Source organism: Vicia villosa, linkage group LG2, assembly GCF_029867415.1.
Source record: "Vicia villosa cultivar HV-30 ecotype Madison, WI linkage group LG2, Vvil1.0, whole genome shotgun sequence".
Taxonomy (NCBI): Eukaryota; Viridiplantae; Streptophyta; class Magnoliopsida; order Fabales; family Fabaceae; genus Vicia; species Vicia villosa.
The window spans coordinates 204,395,356-204,418,101 of record NC_081181.1 but is presented as its reverse complement, the minus strand read 5'-3'; the positions used below and the strand labels follow the sequence as shown (position 1 = coordinate 204,418,101).

Genomic DNA, 22,746 nt, shown 5'->3' with positions numbered 1-22,746 from the left:
TCTTAAAAGTGGCGGTCAAGGTGGCATGGATAGAGTGTTAGAGCAGGGCCAATGTAACCGTACGTTTTTGTATTCAACTCTTAGTTGTCTGAACAATTTATGAATGTGTTCTTATTAGCTTATATGATTAATTTTATATTACGAATCTAATTGTAGTTGAGCATGAGAAAGTTGAATTGAATTCTTGGTGTTTATTTCAGCATTAATTTCATGTTCAGATGTTGAATCTTGTTGTTTTGAAACTTGGATTCATATGTATTCTTTCCGTTCTTGTCCTTTGTCATGATTCATGAGATTATTGCATTAATGTATATTGGGGGTAAATGAACGGTTGCCTTTCATTTTTGGTAAACATGTTTTACCTTCTTGTAATTTGAAATCATGTCAGATCACACTTGTAACAATGCACTGCCTAATCTCTAAACTCTTTAGTCCTGTTTTTCCTCATTATTTTTTTCTAGGTATTAATCCTAACAGGCAGCTTTGGAAGCAGCGAGAGTTCTGAATCTTAAGAGCAATAAAAATTTCTCAGGACCATATGGTATGGACTATAATCATAAATGAAGATTATTTAAGCATGATGTTTTAATTCTTTCTTTATGCAGATGAACATGTCATTTTTGTTGCTAATGATTCGCACACCGCTCTTATCTCATGCTACATGAAATCCATGTACCAATCAATTGGTATCTTTATGAATGCCCAAGTATGTCTAAATTACAACTTGATTATTAATTGGTGAATTCTTATTTACCCAACTCAAACTTTAGTTTAAAATGCATTGAAAACATCAAACAATTATTCTATATAATAAATAATTAAATACATAAAAATTAAATGGTGTCATCGGATTGGTGGAAGATACACTACCCATCTTTTTGGGATGGGTAGAGAAGTTGTCCCCATGCCCAAGTATTTTTAATAGGTAACACTGATAGATATTAATTATTTACCTATTTTAGCTACCATGATCAACTAAAAAAGAGTTTAACATTCATTACTAAAAAAAGAGTTTAAGTACTTTTATGTTCTAATTTGTAGGCATGTTAAACCAGTTGTGGGAAGAAAAATCAATTCAATAAAAGCCGGCATTTGAATTCATCTATCGACAAATATATTAGTATCAAATAGGATGTCTCAACAGTAAGAGCAGTTAATCAAGATGTAAAGTTTCTTTAAATTGGGTCCTGCCTCATGAGAAATAGAATAAGGTTTTACTAGATTTCAGATGGGTTCCTTCAATGTTGAAGTAACACCAATACCCACAAGCTTTTATTAACCATTATCTTATTTTTCTTAAATATTTTGCTATATAGCGTGATGTGGATATGAGGAAATCAATAGAAAGTGATTATGAGAAATTGGTTTAAATCTCCAATTGTTCAATTAATCAAATGATTGAGGATTTCCCTTTCCCTGTGATTATAATGATAATCAAGTGATGAACTTGTTTGGTTGAAAGAATTTTGTGCGATTTAGAGAGAGGCGAGTGTTTCTCTTGAGTCAGAGCTTATGGTCTATTATTTGATAGAATTAAAAAATGAGCTTATCGTCTATTATTTGATAGAACTAAAAAATAATAATTAATAATAGGAAGAAAAACTCCAATTTCTACTTTTATTTTATTTATTATCAATTTTTACGTATAGTAATTTACTATACGTAAAAATTGAATAAAAAAATAAAATAAAAGCAGAAATTAGAGTTTTATTATTATTATTATTATTATTAATTTTTAATTCTACTAAATTGTAAACCACAAGCTCTGACTCACGAGTCGGCTCTCTCTAAATCACACAAATCTCTTTCAACAATTCATCACTTGATTATCATTATAGCAACAAGGAAATCTTCAATTATTTGATTCATTGCATAATTGGAGATTCAATCCAATTTCTCATAATCACTTTATATTGCTTTCCTCATATAAATTATAATGATAATTCTGTCGGTTTGAGTTTATTATATGATCTGTTTTTTTCCCTTGTTGTTTCTTTCAGTTTTTTGTACTTTTTAGATGTTATATACTTTGCTTTTATTTACGATCATGAAAAGATTACACTCTTGAATTGTTTGTACCTTATCAAGATCCTACCGAAGAATTTACTTGAAAACCTTCTTTGATGAATGACAATGTTACCTTCAATAACAATACTTTCAAAAAGAATTCCTCTTCAAATTTTTTAAAATTAGTTCTCCTGATTTACATTTTTTGCAACCCTAATTTCAAAGACAAAAATGGCAAGAGCATTTCCCTGATATGGAGAAGATGCTTCACAAATATAAATGTTGGAATTAGGGCTGCAAAAAATATAAATCAGGATAACTAAATTTAACAAATTTGAAGTGAAACTCTTTCTGAAAGTATTGTTATTGAAGGTAACATTGTCATTCATTTTAATATGGCATTTGATAGTTATGTGATCTTGTATAATTTTTATTTTGATAGAGAAGCATTTGATATTAGAGCAAATTATGAAGATTTTCCACTGTTGGATGAGAGGATAGGCACATTTTGGCATTTAAACAATGATGGAAAAAACATAGAAGTATTCACGCAGTTACATAATGGACTCTGATTGATTCTATTGAGCTGAGGCACCCAAGAAAGTGGAAAGCACGGCGGAATTCACAATAATTGTAAACCTGCCTGACATGATTTTTGGTGGCAGCAAAGACAGTATGGAAGATGGGGTGCGTTTACCACAAAAAACCAAGGCAACGGTGCTGTTTTATGCTATATATTGATGCATTATGTTGCAGCGGTAGCATTGTAAATCAGTCTGTCTAAGTGTATAAGTAGCTTCTATATTCAACCAAATTAGAAGGTTAATTAGGAGTCTAAGTGAAGCCAATCAGTTTGTGTAAGTGTTTACTATCTTTGTTGGTTTAATTAACGTAGGAAATAAGTTATTACTTCATTATATTATTTTGATTCAAAGTGTACCTGTCTTTCAAAACTCAATGGCAGGTTTTCTGTTTTAAATTTAATCATTTATACAGTATACATGATGAGCCCTTTTGATCAGACAGTGTATATTGCACTCAAACAAACTAGGGTCTCTAAGATTTTATGACATGGATTAATATTGGCCTTATGATATGAATCATATAATTGCAGAGTTGTCTTTTCCACGCGAGTACTATTTTATTTCATGACAGATTTCAGTTATAAAATGTCATGTTTTATTTACTAAGAATGTTTATGCTTTGTAAATAAATTCCATTAGTTTTAACATACCTGCAATTCTGAATGTCCCTAAGTAATAGCCCACTGCACCACTTCAAGATTACTGAGAGTGATTCATCTTTAAATCTTGACTCTCTCAAGTTTAACTAGCTGGGAAGTTTCAAAACTTATCCCAAAAAATACTTGATTCCTGTGTGAGAAATGTTTAGATGCCTTATCAAGTTATGAACCTCTGGGTTCATGTATCATCATCATAATCATGCAGGGTCTGAGCAACATCATAAGCATGCAGTCTGCCGCTTTACTCAAGTCAAGTAGATTTTATGCTATGGTATTCATTTGACCTTATGGAGATATTCCTTTCAGGTGCATACCCTTTCCGAGATAGTTCGACTTGATGCAAGAATCAAACTGCTGAACCCAAAGTGGTATGATGGCATGTTATCAAGTGGATATGGAGGTGTATTTGAGATCGAGAAGAGGCTTACAAACTCAGTTGGATGGAAAACTGAAGCAGAAAACATTGAGACAGTTAGTTTTCTTGAGATAGTCCTTCAAACTAATCAATTCTTGGAAGTCAATGTTTAAATGCACTTCTCATATTCATTTGTTTGTAAAATGCTGAGTAAGTAGTGGTAGAACGTGAATATGTACTTTTATGCATAACATATTCTCGATCTGATTGTCATATTATAATTAGGATTATCTCAAAGGACGAGCTTTGGATAGTTGATTGTCATATTAAATTTCTTTATGAGAATTACACTGGTTTCTTCAAGAGGCCATTTTAGGATTCTTCCAACATGTTTCTCTTGTTTCTTGCCATTATAATTCATGGTTCAATAACCATAACACATATAATAGTTCAACTATTAGAATAATTTAAAATCTTACAATGAAACTGATGAGATAATTACCAAATTAAGGGGGTAAAGATGTTAGTTACATTTGCATGATATTCTCTCACTCAATCACATATTGTACTTGTACACATAGTCTAATGGCTGATTGAACAAAGGCTATATAAGTAGGGGTAGACATCGGTTCGGGCCCAAAACCTTAATCCGGCCCAACCTTCAAGTGACATCTATTGGTCCAATTCTGACCAAACTAACGGTTTTTTTTGGTTCAGGTTAAAACGGATTCGGATTTGAGTAAGTGGACCGGTTTATTTCGGATTGCATTTGCAATTGGCAGGGCCAGTACAATATCCAGCCCAATTAATAAATACAAGACTTTTTTATTGTTTTTTCAAAACCTTTTTTTTAAAATTTTTACTAACATAATTGGTCCATTCAAAATTCAAGCCCAATTACATCACAATATAAATTTAAAATGATAAAATCAACAGTTTTTTTATAAAAAAAAATATGATTTAGATAAAAAAAATTAATTATTTCAAACCCAATATTGATTTCTTATAAAAAACATTTTATATTCTCAATATTATAAACTCTTCAACAACTTAATATTGAAAAACAAAAATGAAAACCAAAGCCAAAATTTACATAACATTAAGGGTTTGTTTGTTTCGGTTTAATTTTTTTTTTTTTTGTATTTTTGAAAATAGATTGTCCAAAACCGTTTTTCAAAATATTACAAGTTTTTTATATATTTTTTTAAAAATGAAACACTAATTTTGACATCCTATAACATAAACTTACATTATTGAAGACCAAAACTTAGTCAAAATTGTAATTTTTTCAAAAATTTGTATTTTAAAAATGATTTTTATGAAAATCTATTTTAAATAGCTTTAAAATTAAGTGATTTTTTTGAAAATTTCATATCCAATTTTTTCCCATAAATAGATGAAATACCTAAAATCACATTTTAAGAATAACTTTCAAACAAAATTTTCATTTGAAACTTTTATAAAAAATTTCTTTTTAAAAAAATTTTTCACAAAATTATGTAACACTATAAGAATCATTTTTATAAAAAGCCAAAACAAACAAGCCCTTAATTTCACAAAATTATGTAACACTATAAATTTAAAATAAATATCAATAAATTGGTTTAACTAAATATAGACATAAATCAACCAAATTATAATAACATAAATATCAATAAATCATTTGTCCCATTTTAACAATAAAAGTGATATACACCAAATTATAATAACATAAATATCAATAAATCATTTGATCCATTTTATCAATAAAAGTGATATACACCAAAACAAATAATAAATAAAAAGTTATAACCCAATAAAGTCAATAAAATTCAGTCAATATCAAGTTTTTCAAAAATTAAAAAATCACATAAACACGTACTGAAATCTTAACAAATTTAAAATGATCTTCTAACTCTCAAGTCCAACTCTATCTCTCATTCTTCCTGTTCATAAGTTTTTCCATGTAGAAAAGCATAAGTTAAATTAGGGATAGAAATTCAAAACATAATTTATATTCATAAAAGTTAGAAGCGCATAAGTCATAAGTTGTTGTTTAAACTTCCCCAAAACAATGAAGGTCATATATTTCCCTACAGTATTGTTGTGGTCAATGGAAGGGTCTACAAGAATGATTAGTAATCATGATTCAAACACAACAATATACACCAATCTTTTAATTATCTCAAAAACAAAAAGAAAATTTTACGTTTGATGTTTCAAAGAATTCATTGGCCTTCATTATGCATCTGTAAAAAACTTCTATTATCTTTGAAGCTGTAAGAACAAAACAAATATTTTTTAACACAAAACCATTTTAGTTTATCAGATCCATACATTACATGTTATAAGATCTTAACCATAAATCACTCTTAGAGATATACAAACATTAACATTGTATGAAGGGTGACACAAAACACAAACATCACTATTCAAACCACTCAAACACTAAATCATTTTAAGTTTAACACAGATCCTAATTAAACAAACTCTAAAACCCTAATTTTAGACAAATCCTAATTCTAGATCTTTTTAATAGATACGCAAACCTTAATTTTAAACAAACCCTAATTTTAAATCACAAAAGTGTAGAAATCACATAAACCAAGTACTAACCTTTTGATTACTGAGATAAAGCATATAAACCTTCTCTAATGTAGCCTTGAATCCATCCAACTCCTAGAAAAAAGACGATAAAGAATGATAAAGATGAACCTGTAAAATATCAAATAAACATTTGTTAGTTAAAAAAAGAAGATTATAACAATATTAAGTTTCAAATTACAAATGAAAAAAGATTATAACAATATTAAATAAAAAGATTATAACAATATAAGACACTCTCAATTGATTTTTCAGAATGTCGTAACATCATTTACTCGTAGGATCTCAAAGACCCCATCAACCCTAGAACAATCATGGTTGATAGATCCTTGGTTTCTTCTATCACAGCCTCCATTGGGTCAAATCTTGCTGTCAAACTGATCAGAATTTTGTCAACAATTCTACGATCTTCTATCGTATCACCATGCGACTTCATCTGATTCACCAACTCGAAGAGTATGTTGAAGTATTCGTTTAGGCTCTCGTTCTCCTTCATCCTTTCATTTTCATAATCTCTCTTAAGAGATTGAAGCTTCACCGTTAGCATCTTTGAGTCTCCTTCAAACTCTTGTTGTAGAATATTCCACCTTCCTTTGATGTTTTTGCTCTCATAATTCTTGGGAAAATGGATAAAGAGACTCCTTCTTTGAATCATCCCGAGAACTCCAGTATCTGTGATCTTCTTCTTCTTCTTCAACTTTTCAAGCCGTTGGCTTGATTCTTCAACCTTTTCTTTTGATGTTCCAGCCTCTGTTGGTGCTGGTTCTTCATGCTCATTTTAGATGAACTCCAAGATATCCAAAGAGGTGAATAGAGTCTCCATTTTAATAGCCCAAAAATCATAATTCTCTCCTTCAAACAAAGGAACTTTAACATTGCTATAAGTTGTGGAAGAGTTGTTTGTGGAAGCCATAACTTTTGTTGTTTTTGTTACAACTCTAAGGATCTGTAACTCTGATACCACTCTGTTGGTGGTATTCTAGAGTTGGTATGTGATAAATTATATTGTTGCAGGAATTTGAGTGGAAAACTATTTTTAGTCTCGTTTTGCACTATATTTCCACTAGTAGATAAAAATTGAAATACTCTGGTTTTATTGAATTCACTACAACCACTTACTAACAACTTAGCATTAAAAAGCCTTTATATATGTTTGAAGGAAACTGACAGTGAATACAATAGGTTGGTAATTAAGATGAGGACTTTTTGATTCGGTCAATTTTAATGACACAACTCTACTATAAATTTAAATAAAGACAATAATTATAATGTGATGATTACAATTCTCTCTTAATGCTTACTAAAGATAGTGGTGGTTACAACATATTAATTTCAACATGTAGGATATTGGAAATTTGGTTTTGGTTGGAAACAAAAACAACAGTACAATAATTTGGCAGAGTTTTGATTTTCCAATTGATACTTTGATCCCTTCACAGGATTTCCAAGAGGGGATGAAACTTACCAGTGAACCTAGTCAAAATAACTTAACCTATATTCTTGAGATCAAATCTGGTAATGTTATTCTTTCAGCTGGTTTCAAAACTCCACAGACTTATTGGACTATGCAGAAAGATAATCGTATAACTATTAATAAGGACGGCGATGTTGTTGCTTTTGCGAATCTCAGTTACAATACTTAGAGATTCTATGATAACAATAACTCTTTGTTATGGCAATTCATTTTCTCTTTTGATGCAGGTATAAATTCAAGTTGGATTGCAGTTTTGGGAAGTGGCGGTGTCATCACTTTGATACTTTCTCTAATCTCAACGGTGGTGGATCAAATGGTGATTCTTCAGCAAGAATACCACAAAAGGAACACCTGCGTGGATAACAAACTATCATACAAAAGTGATGTATACAATAATGGGATGGTGTTGCTAGAGATAATTAGTGGATGGAAGAACTGATCCTTATGAGACTTCAGAGTTGAAAATGGATGATGATAGGGTTCATTGTGCTATAAGTGTTACATTGTAGTGCATACAGGAAGACGTGTCTATGAGACTTTCTATGATAAAAGATATGCAAATGTTAGAGGGTGTTTGCAATGTTCCTAAGCCACCAAAGTCCTCCAATGAAGGAGACACATCTACTGATGCTTATCTTTCAGGAGTTAGTCTTTCAGGCCCAAGATGACATTAATGGTGTGTTTGGTAGAGTAGAAGTAGGAAAGAGAGAAATAGGTGAGAGAAAAGTTGAAGAGAGATTGGTAACTTCTCTTGTTTGGGAAGAAGAGAAATTGGAAAGAGAGATTAAAAAAGAGTGGGTCCCATAACTTTTGCATTTCTCTTCAAATATGAAGAGAAAGTAAGAAAAGATAAATTAATAGAATGAAATGACTATTTTGTCCATTAAATTATAAATATATATTTTAAAATATTATTGATCATAAGAGCAATATAGTACTTTTAAAAATATACAACATTTCTCTCTTCTCCATTTCTTCTCTCTTTCTCTTAAAACAAACAATAACTCAAATCTATTTTATTTCTCATACATTTCTCTCTTCTTACTCTCTCTCTTATTATTTCTCTCTTCACAACTTCTCTTCTATGCCAAACACACCCTAATAGATCTATTCCTTTATATGTCTCTTCGTTTTGCTTCTTTCATTAGTATTAAATACACTTTTAGTTTTTAAGATTTATTTATTCACAATTTTATCTCTTCTATTTTAACTCTATATTTGGTCATTTATGAAGTTTAATAATGATTTGCCAACTCTCATTATTTTTATCATTATTTTTTAAAAATTAAAAAATTCATATTTAATTCTTCTCATTTTAAAAAATGCTTAAATTTGATAAATAAATATTTTAGAGTATTTTAAACATATATGAAAAAATATTCAAAAAATTTTAAAATTAAAGGATATAAACCTTTCTTGTTTTTATGTTTTCTTAACAATTAGCAATTTTCCTTAAAAAAAAATACCAGTCCCAATACAAACAGGCACAAAACACTGGTCCAAATGGAGAAAAGGTTCAAGCAACACCAAACACCATCACACATATGAGAGGAAAACGTTAAAATTTATCCATGAAGGAACCACCATCAATTAAGAAAAGAACACTACAAACTTATTACCACAAAGCCAAAGACACCCAACCCTCTATTGGATTAAACAAAAAATAAGGTTCACAAGTCACACACATGAAGTAAATGAGTTGGCGCTAAAATTTATCCATGAAGGAACCACCATCAATTAAGAAAAGAACCCTCCAAACTTATTACTAGAAAGCCAAAGACACACAACCCTCCATTGGATTAAACAAAAGATTAGGTTCACAAGTCACGCACATAATGTAAATGAGTTGGTTGCAGATACTACATCGAATAACATTTTTTTATGATGAAGTTTTCATCTCGAACATACTAAAAATCGAGAATATGTCCTGAGAGCGTCTTGTTTACTTTTTTTTAAATAAAATAAACATTTTACTTCGGTATTATAAAAAATCGAAGTAACAAAGCTATAAGTTAGCGCCATTTTGTATACATAAAAATAATGATAAACCTATTCTTGTAACACCCCTTTTCTAACCCCAAATATATCATACAATCACACAGAGTAATCATGCATAAGGAAAAGGGAGTCACATGTTATTTTCATCACAATGAAAACCTAAAGCAAAACATCCAACATTCTTAATATGCAAAGATCATAATTGTAACACAATGTAAACCTCATGCTTTCATACATTATGCATAAACGCTTGCGGAAAAACAATTGAATTGCTATTAAAATTTCAATGAATATATCCCATACTATATTCATCTACCAAATTCGAATTAACATTTAAATCCATAATCTTGGCCACATAGCCTCAAACAACATATCCGAGATCTCAAACAAATACATCCGAATATCCAACAAAACATAGGGAATAGCAATATGAAGGATAGAAAAACACTTAGAAAGGGGGGGTTTGAATAAGTGTAGTCTAAAAACTTGAACGATAAAAACAATATGCACAGTTATTTTTATCCTGGTTCGTTGTTAACTAAACTACTCCAGTCCACCCCCACGGAGTGATTTACCTCACCTGAGGATTTAATCCACTAATCGCAACAGATTACAATGGTTTTCCACTTAGTCCGCGACTAAGTCTTCTAGAGTATCCTGATCACAACCTGATCACTCCAGGAACAAATGCTTAGACACAAGCTAAGACTTTCTTAGAGTATCCTGACCACCACGTGATCACTCTAATTACAACTGCTTAGACACAAGCTAAGACTTCCTAGAGTATCCTGATCAACACTTGATCACTCTAGTTACAACTGCTTAGACACAAGCTAAGACTTCCTAGAGTATCCTGATCAACACTTGATCACTCTAGTTACTTACAAATTAATGTAATCAAATAAGAGTTTTACAATGCTTCTTAAAAGCTATAATCACAACAGTGATATTTCTCTTAACGTTTAAGCTTAATCTCACTAATATATTACAACAGCAATGTAGTGAGCTTTGATGAAGATGAAGTTTCTGAGCTTTTACTTGAACAGCGTTTCAGCAAGTTAATATTCACAGAATTTGGTTCAGAGTTGTTAACCTTGCTTCTCATCAGAACTTCATATTTATAGGCGCTTGAGAAGATGACCGTTGGGCGCATTTAATGCTTTGCATATTCCGTACAGCATTGCATTTAATGTTTCACGCTTTTGTCAACTACCTCGAGCCTTGTTCACGCTGTGTCTACTGACGTTGCCTTTAATAGCTTCCAACGTTCCTTTTGTCAGTCAGCGTAGCCTGCCACCTGTACTTTCTTCTGATATGATGTTTGTGAATATAATATTTGAATATCATCAGAGTCAAACAGCTTGGTGCATAGAATCTTCTTGTCTTCTGACCTTGAAGTGCTTCTGAGCGAGATACCATGAGAACTTTAGTGCTTCTGCTTCTGATCTCAAGTTCTTCTGATGCTTTCATAGACCCATGTTCTGATTCTGCCTTGACCATCTTCTGATGTCTTGCCAGACCATGTTCTGATGTTGCATGCTGAACCTTCTGAGACAAAGCTTCTGAGCGCTGATTTGTGCATACTCTTTATATATTTCCTGAAAGGGAAATTGCAATGTATTAGAGTACCACATTATCTCACACAAAATTCATATCCTTGTTATCATCAAAACTAAGAATATTGATCAGAACAAATCTTGTTCTAACAATCTCCCCCTTTTTGATGATGACAAAAACATATATAAATGATATGAATTTGCGATCAGAAAGAGCAGACGGCTAAAGACAAATTACACAGCTATAGCATAAGCATGTGAATATGTCTCCCCCTAAGATTAACAATCTCCCCCTGAGATGAATAATCTCCCCCTGAAATAAATACTCGAAGAACTTTAATAATAAAAGACTTCCCTGATTATTTCGGTAGAGACGATCACATAAGCTTCTGTCTTCTGATAATTCACAGCTTCTGACTTCTGCTTCCATTGGACAGCTTCAGAACTTGAATTTCTTTAGATCCCTAGAACACTCACAGCTTCTGATTCCTGCTTCCATTTAGGACAGCTTCAGAACTTGAATTTCTTTGATCTTCAGAACATTCACAGCTTCTGATTCCTGCTTCCATTTAGGACAGCTTCAGAACTTGAATTTCTTTGATCTTCAGAACATTCACAGCTTCTGATTCATGCTTCCATTTAGGACAGCTTCAGAACTTGAGTTTTCTGGATCTTTAGAACATTCACAGCTTCTGATTTCTGCTTCCCTCGGATAGCTTCAGAGCTTGAATTTCTTCTTACATCACTTCATGCTAGATTGTATCAGAACATTGTTGAATGTACCAGAGCATCATCAGAGCATCTCTACATCCTGAAATGTTACAGAACAAAACTAAATGACAAAAGTCAGCATGAATGAGTTAGAACATAAAATGTGTATCAGAACACAAAATATGTATCAGAGCCATATAAGCCATATAGAATATATCAGATCCAATAGACAATGTATCAGAGCAAATAGACAATGATTTGGATCATATTCTATTATCAGAATTTCTGATCATTCTTCCTTCTTGCTTCTGATTCTGAAGCTTCCTAGCACTCAGCTTGCTTCAAGAATCAAAGAGCTATTTCTGATCATTCTTCCTTCTTGCTTCTGATTCTGAAGCTTCCTAGCACTCAGCTTGCTTCAAGAATCCAAGAGCTTTTTCTGATCATTCTGTTGCTTCTTATGTTGATCTTGAATCTTCGATTCCTGCAATAACACAACTTAAAAACATAGAACTTTGCAAGTTCTGTTAGTAAATGTGGAGCCTTTTTACTCGGTAACTGATAATATTAATCAGATCATTTATCATATATTTTCTCCCCCTTTTTGTCATAACATCAAAAAGCATAAAAGATTCAGATGTAAAGCAAGAGACAAAAGGAAAGAAACATAAATAACTTTTCATTGATTTCAACAAGAAGGATTACAAAAGAGGAATGCAGAAAAACAGATGCAACAAGGAAAGAAAACTACAAAGACCAAAGGACTAAGACCCTAGCCTACGCAAAATCCGCGCCAGAACATCATGAATCCCGTCAGTGCTTGTAGCTTGCCTTGCCATGAAAGAGCGAAACTCAGCATTGGCTGCTTCTTGCGCGTCCAAACGAGAAGCCAGCATAGCTTGATTCTGATGAAGAGCTTCCAAGGTCTCCATCAGAGCTGAGGTTTCTGTTAGAACAAGATTTGTTCTTATCAATTATCTTAGTTTTGATGATAACAATAATATGAATTTTGCTTAAGATAATATGGTACTCTAATCCAATGCAATTTCCCTTTCAGGAAATATATATAAAGAGTACGCATAATTCAGCGCTCAGAAGTTGTGTCTCAAATGGTTCAGCATGCAACATCAGAACATGGTCTGGCAAGACATCAGAAGATGGTCGAAGCAGAATCAGAACATGGGTCTATGGAAGCATCAGAAGAACAAGAGATCAGAAGCACTGAAGCTCAGAAGATGGTATCACGCTCAGAAGCACTTCAAGGTCAGAAGATCAGAAGATGCTATGCACCAAGCTGTTTGACTCTGATGATATTCAAACGTTATATTCACAAACATCAGATCAGAAGAAAGTACAGGTGGCAGACTACGCTGACTGACAAAAGGAACGTTAAAAGCTATTAAAGGCTACGTCAGTAGACACAGCGTGAACAAGGCTCGAGGTAGTTGACAAAAGCGTATAACATTAAATGCGATGCTGTACGGAACACGCAAAGCATTAAATGCACTCAACGGTCATCTTCTCAACGCCTATAAATATGAAGTTCTGATGAGAAGCAAAGTTAACGATTCTGAACAACATAATTCAAATTAACTTGCTGAAACTCTGTTCAAATCAAAACTCAGAATCTTCATCTTCATCAAAGCTCACTACATTGCTGTTGTAATATATTAGTGAGATTAAGCTTAAACGATTAAGAGAAATATCACAGTTGTGATTATCGCTTTTAAGAAGCATTTGTAATACTCTTAGATAGATTACATTAAGTTGTAAGGAACTAGAGTGATCGTGTGATCAGTATACTCTAGGAAGTCTTAGCAGTTGGCTGAGCAGTTTGTAACTAGAGTGATCAGGTTGATCAGTAGACTCTAGAAAAGTCTTAGAGGGTATCTAAGCAGTTGTTCCTGGAGTGATCAAGTTGTGATCAGAATACTCTAGAAGACTTAGTCGTGGACTAAGTGGAAAACCATTGTAATCCGTGCGATTAGTGGATTAAATCCTCAGGTTGAGGTAAATCATCTCTGCGGGGGTGGACTGGAGTAGCTTCGTTAACAGTGAACCAGGATAAAAATAATTGTGCAATTTATTTTTATCGTCCAAGATTTAAAGTCACACTTATTCAATCCCCCCCTTTCTAAGTGTTTTTCTATCCTTCAATTGGCATCAGAGCGCCGGTTCTAAGGTGCAAGCACTTAACCGTGTTTAGAAAAGATTCAGGAAGAGAAAAACGCTTCAGTAAAAGATGGTTGATGAAAGTGAAAAGTCTACACCTACACCTGCATCTACATCTGGCTCTGCTGAGCAATACAACGGTAACAATGGTTATACTAGACCGCCGATATTTGATGGTGAAAACTTTGAATACTGGAAAGATAAACTGGAAAGTTACTTTCTGGGTCTAGATGGTGATCTATGGGATCTTCTGATGGATGGTTACAAACATCCTGTAAATGCCAGAGGCGTAAAGCTAACAAGGCAAGAAATGGATGATGATCAGAAAAAGCTTTTCAGGAATCATCATAAATGCAGAACTGTTTTGCTGAATGCTATCTCTCATGCTGAGTATGAGAAGATATCTAACAGGGAAACGGCCTATGACATATATGAGTCCTTGAAAATGACTCATGAAGGAAATGCTCAAGTCAAGGAGACTAAAGCTCTAGCCTTAATCCAGAAGTATGAAGCCTTCAAGATGGAGGATGATGAAGACATTGAAAAGATGTTTTCGAGATTTCAAACTCTGACTGCTGGATTGAGAGTTCTTGACAAAGGATACACCAAGGCTGATCATGTAAAGAAGATCATCAGAAGCTTACCCAGAAGATGGGGTCCTATGGTGACTGCATTCAAGATTGCAAAGAATCTGAATGAAGTTTCTCTGGAAGAGCTGATCAGTGCCTTGAGAAGCCATGAGATTGAGCTGGATGCAAATGAGCCTCAAAAGAAAGGTAAATCTATTGCATTAAAATCTAATATCAAGAAATGCACTAACGCTTTTCAGGCCAAAGAAGAAGATCCTGAAGAATCAGAATCTGAAGAAGAAGATGAACTGTCCATGATTTCCAGAAGGGTAAATCAACTCTGGAAGAGCAAGCAAAGGAAGTTCAGAGGCTTCAGAAGTTCAAAGAGATTTGAACATGGAGAATCTTCTGATGACAGAAGATCTGACAAGAAGAAGGTCATGTGCTATGAATGCAATGAACCAGGACACTTCAGGAATGAATGTCCAAATCTTCAGAAGGAGAATCCCAAGAAGAAGTTTCATAAGAAGAAAGGTCTTATGGCAACCTGGGATGAGTCAGAAGATGAATCAGAAGATGAGCAGGCCAACTGTGCGCTGATGGCGACAGAAGATGACGGATCAGAATCTACATCAGAATCAGATTCTGAAGAGGTATTTTCTGAACTTACTAGAGATGAGTTAGTTTCCGGTCTAACTGAACTTCTGGAACTCAAGTCTCAGATTAGTCTCAAATACAAAAAGCTGAAAAAGCAATTTGAATTTGAAACAAAGAAGCTTGAGTTGGAGAATTCTGAATTAAAAGAAAAACTTTTAAAATTATCCAATAATGTTGGATCCCCTTCTAATTCAGAAAAATCCACTCCTAGCCTAAACCATATTCTGAAAGAATATGATTTAAGTTTCAGGAAGTTCTTATCTAGAAGTATTGGCAGAAGTCAGCTAGCTTCTATGATATATGCCGTATCCGGAAACAAAAGAGTTGGCATTGGTTATGAGGGTGAAACCCCATACAAACTTGAACCTGTTGATGAAATGAAACTCACATACAAGCCATTGTATGATCAGTTCAAGTATGGCCACTCTCATGATATTAGGCACACTTCACATGCACAAAGTTTTCTCATAACACACACCAAGAAGCATGTGACACAACCTAGGAAATATCATGAAACTCATATTAAAAATTATCATGCTGTTCCTCCTATTGCTTATAATGTCAAACCCAAGTTCAATCAGAACTTGAGAAAATCTAACAAGAAAGGACCCAAGAAAATGTGGGTACCTAAGGATAAGATTATTCCTATTGCAGATATCCTTGGCTGCAAGAAGGACAAAGCACAACATGTCATGGTACCTGGACTCTGGATGCTCACGACACATGACAGGAAGAAGGTCTATGTTCCAAGACCTGGTGCTTAAGTCTGGAGGAGAAGTCAAGTTTGGAGGAGATCAGAAGGGCAAGATAATTGGCTCTGGAACTATAAAGTCTGGTAACTCTCCTTCCATTTCTAATGTACTTCTTGTAGAAGGATTAACTCATAACCTCTTATCTATCAGTCAATTAAGTGACAATGGTTATGATATAATCTTCAATCAAAAGTCTTGCAAGGCTGTAAATCAGAAGGATGGCTCAATCCTATTTACAGGCAAGAGGAAGAACAACATTTATAAGACAAATCTGCAAGATCTTATGAGTCAGAAGGTGACTTGTCTTATGTCTGTTTCTGAAGAGCAGTGGGTCTGGCACAGGAGATTAGGTCATGCTAGTTTGAGAAAGATCTCTCAGATTAACAAACTAAATCTTGTCAGAGGACTCCCTAATCTGAAATTCAAATCAGATGCTCTTTGTGAAGCATGTCAGAAGGGCAAGTTCTCCAAACCTGCATTCAAGTCTAAGAATGTTGTTTCTACCTCAAGGCCATTAGAACTCTTGCACATTGATCTGTTTGGACCAGTCAAAACAGCATCTGTCAGAGGAAAGAAATATGGATTAGTCATCGTAGATGATTATAGTCGCTGGACGTGGGTAAAATTCTTGAAACACAAGGATGAGACTCATTCAGTGTTCTTTGATTTCTGCATTCAGATTCAATCTGAAAAAGAGTGTAAAATCATAAAGGTCAGAAGTGATCATGGTGGTGAATTTGAGAACGGATCCTTTGAAGAATTCTTCAAAGAGAATGGTATTGCCCATGATTTCTCTTGTCCTAGAACTCCACAACAAAATGGAGTTGTAGAGCGAAAGAATAGGACTCTGCAAGAAATGGCCAGAACCATGATCAATGAAACCAATATGGCTAAGCATTTCTGGGCAGAAGCAATAAACACTGCATGCTATATTCAGAATAGAATCTCTATCAGACCTATTCTAAATAAGACTCCCTATGAATTGTGGAAGAATAAAAAGCCCAACATTTCATATTTCCATCCTTTTGGATGTGTATGTTTTATTCTGAACACTAAAGATCGTCTTGGTAAGTTTGATTCCAAAGCTCAAAAATGTTTTCTTCTTGGATATTCTGAACGCTCAAAAGGCTACAGAGTATACAATACTGAAACATTGATTGTGGAAGAATCAATCAATATCAGATTTGATGATAAGCTTGGTTCTGAAAAACCAAAGCAGGTTGATAATTTTGCAGGTTATGATATTGACATATCAGAAGTTGTTGAGCCAAGAAGCAATGCATCAGAAGCAGAGCTTCTCAGAAGCAAAGAATCTGAAGATCAAGTATCAGCTTCTCTGGAGGATCTAAGTATTTCTGAAGAACCATCTGTCAGAAGATCACCCAGACTCATCTCTGGTCATTCAGAAGATGTCATTCTTGGAAAGAAGGATGATCCAATCAGAACAAGAGCATTCCTTAGGAACAATGCAGACTGTCAATTAGGTCTTGTATCTTTAATCGAGCCAACTTCTGTTGATCATGCTCTAGAAGATCCAGACTGGATAATTGCTATGCAAGAAGAACTGAATCAGTTTACAAGGAATGATGTTTGGGATCTTGTTCCTAGACCAGATGGATTTAATATAATCGGGACAAAATAAGTCTTCAGAAACAAGCCCAGAATGAGAAGATAAGATACTCTTATATATAAGTATCTTCTGAAATGAAATTACTTTTATAAGAAGTTCTGGTTGAAATCAATTAGAAATTGTGATTCAGTTATTACTAACGTTTTATTGTCTAAGTTGATTCAGAATCTCTTTAAAAGCAAGACAGCTATAACTGGCTATCCAGATGGTAAACACGTGTTCACTATTTCTGGACAAGCGTGCGTGCAGTTGAGGGGACGTCTACTTAGGTAACTGTGCAAATCACGTCTTTTGTCATTATTATCTCTCCTCAAGTCACGTAACATTAAATGCTTTTCATCATTTACTCTCTTTCAGTTTTCTTTTTATACTCTTCAAACGTTTCTTTTCACTCTCATATTTCTCTCTCTCTGCATTCGGTTTCTTTTTCGTCTCTCTCTCTCTCTTCATATCATAAACCCTAGCAGTTTCCAATATCTGAAAATTCATCATGAATCCATCGTCAAGCTCTGGGAATCAAGACAATGATAGGAAACAAAAGAGAAAGGCATCTGCTGAACCAGAAACCAAACCTAAAAGAGTTAGGATCTCCTATGACCCTCTCAAAGTGTATCAACCCCTTGACGGTTCCCCTCAATCACCTCCCTCTTCAAAGACCTCCACCACCTCTTCCTCCTCATTCATCCTCTCGGAACCACCTTCTTCACCATCTGATATCTCCTCTCCTTCAACCCTTCCATCCGATATTTCTTCACCTCTCTCACACCCTTTTCCCACCAGAACACCTAATCCCTATTGTGTTGTTCGTCCAGACTTCAGATTCACCATAATCCCTCCAACCCCTTCTACTCAATCCTCTCTGGAGCGTTTACATTCTGATGTAAACGGCTGGTTGGAGATCCTGGGTGCTGCCTACCTTAACCATCTGGATATATATGCTATGAGCAACCTCTGGGATACCTTTCTTCAGGACTTTCTGGTGAAGGCTACTGACACTAAGAGAAGGATCTTGTCTGAAGCTCCTGGTCCTCGTGGTCGTCAGTTGGAAGTGGGTGAAAGCAGCCACCACTGTCTCATCAGGAACAGAAGCGTTCTTGAAGAGAAGATACCTGCAGATGAGTTGGAAGAAGAAAATCTCTGCAGAGATATCGTGGTGTGGAAACCCCGGTCTTCTGTGCTCTGGTTTCCTGTGCTGACTGGAGATTTTCAGTGGCTGTTCAACTGGTTCAGAATGAACCCTTCTGAAAAAGCACCTCTCATGGTCTTTCCAGTAGTAGTTTATCGTGCTGAAGTTGCTGGTCCTACTCCTCCAACAAACCTAGCAGCTATTCTTCAAGCATTGGAAGATGGAACTTCTGAGCTGCCTGAACCAGAATATGCCAAGGCTCCTTCTGAGTCAGACTCAGATGAGGAAATGGAATATGCACAAGCTGAAGATCTTCCAGAAGATCACCCTGCTGAGATTGCTGTCCCTCTGGGCAGAAATACTGGTGCTTCTTCTTCTGGTGAAACCTCAGCTCTGATGGAGACCTTGGAAACTCTTCATCAGAATCAAGCTATGCTGGCTTCTCGTTTGGACGCGCAAGAAGCAGCCAATGCTGAGTTTCGTTCCTTCATGACAAGGCAAGCTACAAGCACTGACGGGATTCATGATGTTCTGGCGCGGATTTTGCGTAGGCTAGGATCTTAGTCTTTTGGTCTTTGTAGTTTCCTTTCCTTGCTGCATCTGTTTTCCTGCATTCCTTTCTTGTAATCCTTGTTTGGTTATCAATGAAAAAGTTTCTTTGATTTACATTCCAGTGTTTCTATTTGTCGTTTTATACATCTGAATCGTTTTGAAATATTCTTTTTGATGTTATGACAAAAAGGGGGAGAAGATAAATGATAAATGATTTGATTAAATCTATCAGTTGCTGGGTAAAGAGGCTCCCACACATTCACTAACAAGAACTGCAAGTTCTATATGGTTTAAGTGTTTTGCAGGTATAAAGAAGTGAAGAGAATCTTCAAAGCAAAAAGCAAACACAAGAAGCAAAACCATGGAAACTGAAGCAAGCTGAGTGCTGTCAAGCTTCAGAGATCAGAAGCAAGAAAGAAGAATGAATCAGAAGCGCTGATAATAGAATTTGAATATCATTGTCTATCCTGTTCTGACAAAATTCTATTTGCTCTGATACATATAATGTTATGGCTCTGATACATTATTTGCTCTGATACATTATTTCAGCCTATATGGCTCTGATACATATAATGTGTTCAAACATACATTTTATGTTCTAACTCGCTCATGCTGACTTTTGTCGTTTAGTTTTTGTTCTGTAACATTTCAGGATGTAGAGATGCTCTGATGATGCTCTAGTACATTCAACAATGTTCTGATACAAATCTAGCATGAAGTGATGATTGGTAGACATTCAAAGTTCTGAAGCTATCCGAGGGAAGCAGAAATCAGAAGATGTGAATGTTCTAAAGATCCAGAAAACTCAAGTTCTGAAGCTGTCCTGAATGGAAGCAGAAGTCAGAGGCTGTGAATGTTCTGAAGATCAAAGAAATTCAAGTTCTGAAGCTGTCCACGATGGAAGCAGGAATCAGAAGCTGTGAGTGTTCTAAGGATCTAAAGAAATTCAAGTTCTGAAGCTGTCCAATGGAAGCAGAAGTCAGAAGCTATGAATTCTCTGAAGGCAGAAGCTTATATGATCGTCTCTACCGAAATAAACAGGGAAGTCTTTTATCAAAGTTCTTCGAGTATTTATTTCAGGGGGAGATTATTTATCTCAGGGGGAGATTGTTAATCTCAGGGGGAGACATATTCATATGCTTATGCTATAGCTGTGTAATTTGTCTTTTGCCGTCTACTCTTTCTGATCGCAAATTCATATCATTTATATATGTTTTTGTCATCATCAAAAAGGGGGAGATTGTTAGAACAAGATTTGTTCTTATCAATTATCTTAGTTTTGATGATAACAATAATATGAATTTTGCTTAAGATAATATGGTACTCTAATCCAATGCAATTTCCCTTTCAGGAAATATATATAAAGAGTACGCATAATTCAGCGCTCAGAAGTTGTGTCTCAAATGGTTCAGCATGCAACATCAGAACATGGTCTGGCAAGACATCAGAAGATGGTCGAAGCAGAATCAGAACATGGGTCTATGGAAGCATCAGAAGAACAAGAGATCAGAAGCACTGAAGCTCAGAAGATGGTATCACGCTCAGAAGCACTTCAAGGTCAGAAGATCAGAAGATGCTATGCACCAAGCTGTTTGACTCTGATGATATTCAAACGTTATATTCACAAACATCAGATCAGAAGAAAGTACAGGTGGCAGACTACGCTGACTGACAAAAGGAACGTTAAAAGCTATTAAAGGCTACGTCAGTAGACACAGCGTGAACAAGGCTCGAGGTAGTTGACAAAAGCGTATAACATTAAATGCGATGCTGTACGGAACACGCAAAGCATTAAATGCACTCAACGGTCATCTTCTCAACGCCTATAAATATGAAGTTCTGATGAGAAGCAAAGTTAACGATTCTGAACAACATAATTCAAATTAACTTGCTGAAACTCTGTTCAAATCAAAACTCAGAATCTTCATCTTCATCAAAGCTCACTACATTGCTGTTGTAATATATTAGTGAGATTAAGCTTAAACGATTAAGAGAAATATCACAGTTGTGATTATCGCTTTTAAGAAGCATTTGTAATACTCTTAGATAGATTACATTAAGTTGTAAGGAACTAGAGTGATCGTGTGATCAGTATACTCTAGGAAGTCTTAGCAGTTGGCTGAGCAGTTTGTAACTAGAGTGATCAGGTTGATCAGTAGACTCTAGAAAAGTCTTAGAGGGTATCTAAGCAGTTGTTCCTGGAGTGATCAAGTTGTGATCAGAATACTCTAGAAGACTTAGTCGTGGACTAAGTGGAAAACCATTGTAATCCGTGCGATTAGTGGATTAAATCCTCAGGTTGAGGTAAATCATCTCTGCGGGGGTGGACTGGAGTAGCTTCGTTAACAGTGAACCAGGATAAAAATAATTGTGCAATTTATTTTTATCGTCCAAGATTTAAAGTCACACTTATTCAATCCCCCCCTTTCTAAGTGTTTTTCTATCCTTCAGTTTCACCAGAAGAAGATGCACCAGAATTTCTGCCAAAAGGGACAACAATCTCAGCAGGGCGATCTTCTGGAAGGTCTTCAGCTTGTGCATCTTCCATCTCCACATCTGAGTCTGACTCAGAAGTAGCCTCAGCATATTCTGGTTCAGGCAGCTCAGAAGTTCCAACTTCCAACGCTTGAAGAATAGCTGCTAGGTTTGTTGGAGGAGTAGGACCAGCAACTTCAGCAGGATAAACCACTACTGGAAAGACCATGTGAGGTGCTTTTTCAGAAGGGTTCATTCTGAACCAGTTAAAGAGCCACTGAAAATCTCCAGTCAGCACAGGATACCATGGTCTCCACACCACGATGTCTCTGCAGGGATTTTCTTCTTCCAACTCATCTGCAGGTATCCTCTCTTCAAGAACTCTTCTGTTCCTGATGAGATGGTGATAGCTGCTTTCACCAACTTCCAACCGAAGACCACGAACACCAGGTGCTTCAGACATGATCCTTCTCTGAATGTCTGTAGCCCTAACCAGAAAATCCTGACGAAAGGTATCCCAAAGGTTGCATGTAGCATACTCATCCAGATGGTTAAGGTGAGCAGCACCCAGAATCTCCAACCAGCTATTTACATCAGAATGTAAAAGCTCCAGAAATGATTGAGTGGAAGGGGTTGGAGGGTTGACAGTGAACCTGGATTTGGGAAAAACAACACTGTAGGGGTTAGGTGTTCTGGTGGGAAAAGGGTGTGAGAGAGATGAAGAAATATCTGAGGGATGGGTTGAAGGAGAGGAGATATCAGATGGTGAAGAAGGTGGTTCCGAAAGGATGAATGAGGAGGAAGAGGTGGTGGAAGAATGTGAAGAGGGTGGTGATTCAGGGATACTATCAAGGGGTTGATACAGACGTCTAGAATAGTTACCCGA

At 35.1% G+C, this 22,746-nt stretch overlaps 1 long non-coding RNA gene across 1 annotated transcript in view; it reads left to right on the top strand.

Annotated features, from left to right (window-relative positions):
• Positions 1 to 705, top strand: part of LOC131648006 (uncharacterized) — an 806-nt gene extending 101 nt beyond the window's left edge. The window contains exons 1-3 of the long non-coding RNA XR_009298022.1: positions 1 to 59; positions 462 to 541; positions 606 to 705. The exon at positions 1 to 59 is cut by the window's left edge and continues 101 nt beyond it. This is a non-coding gene — a long non-coding RNA (uncharacterized LOC131648006). The remainder of the gene's footprint in view (positions 60 to 461; positions 542 to 605) is intronic.
• Positions 706 to 22,746: the final 22,041 nt, after the last annotated feature.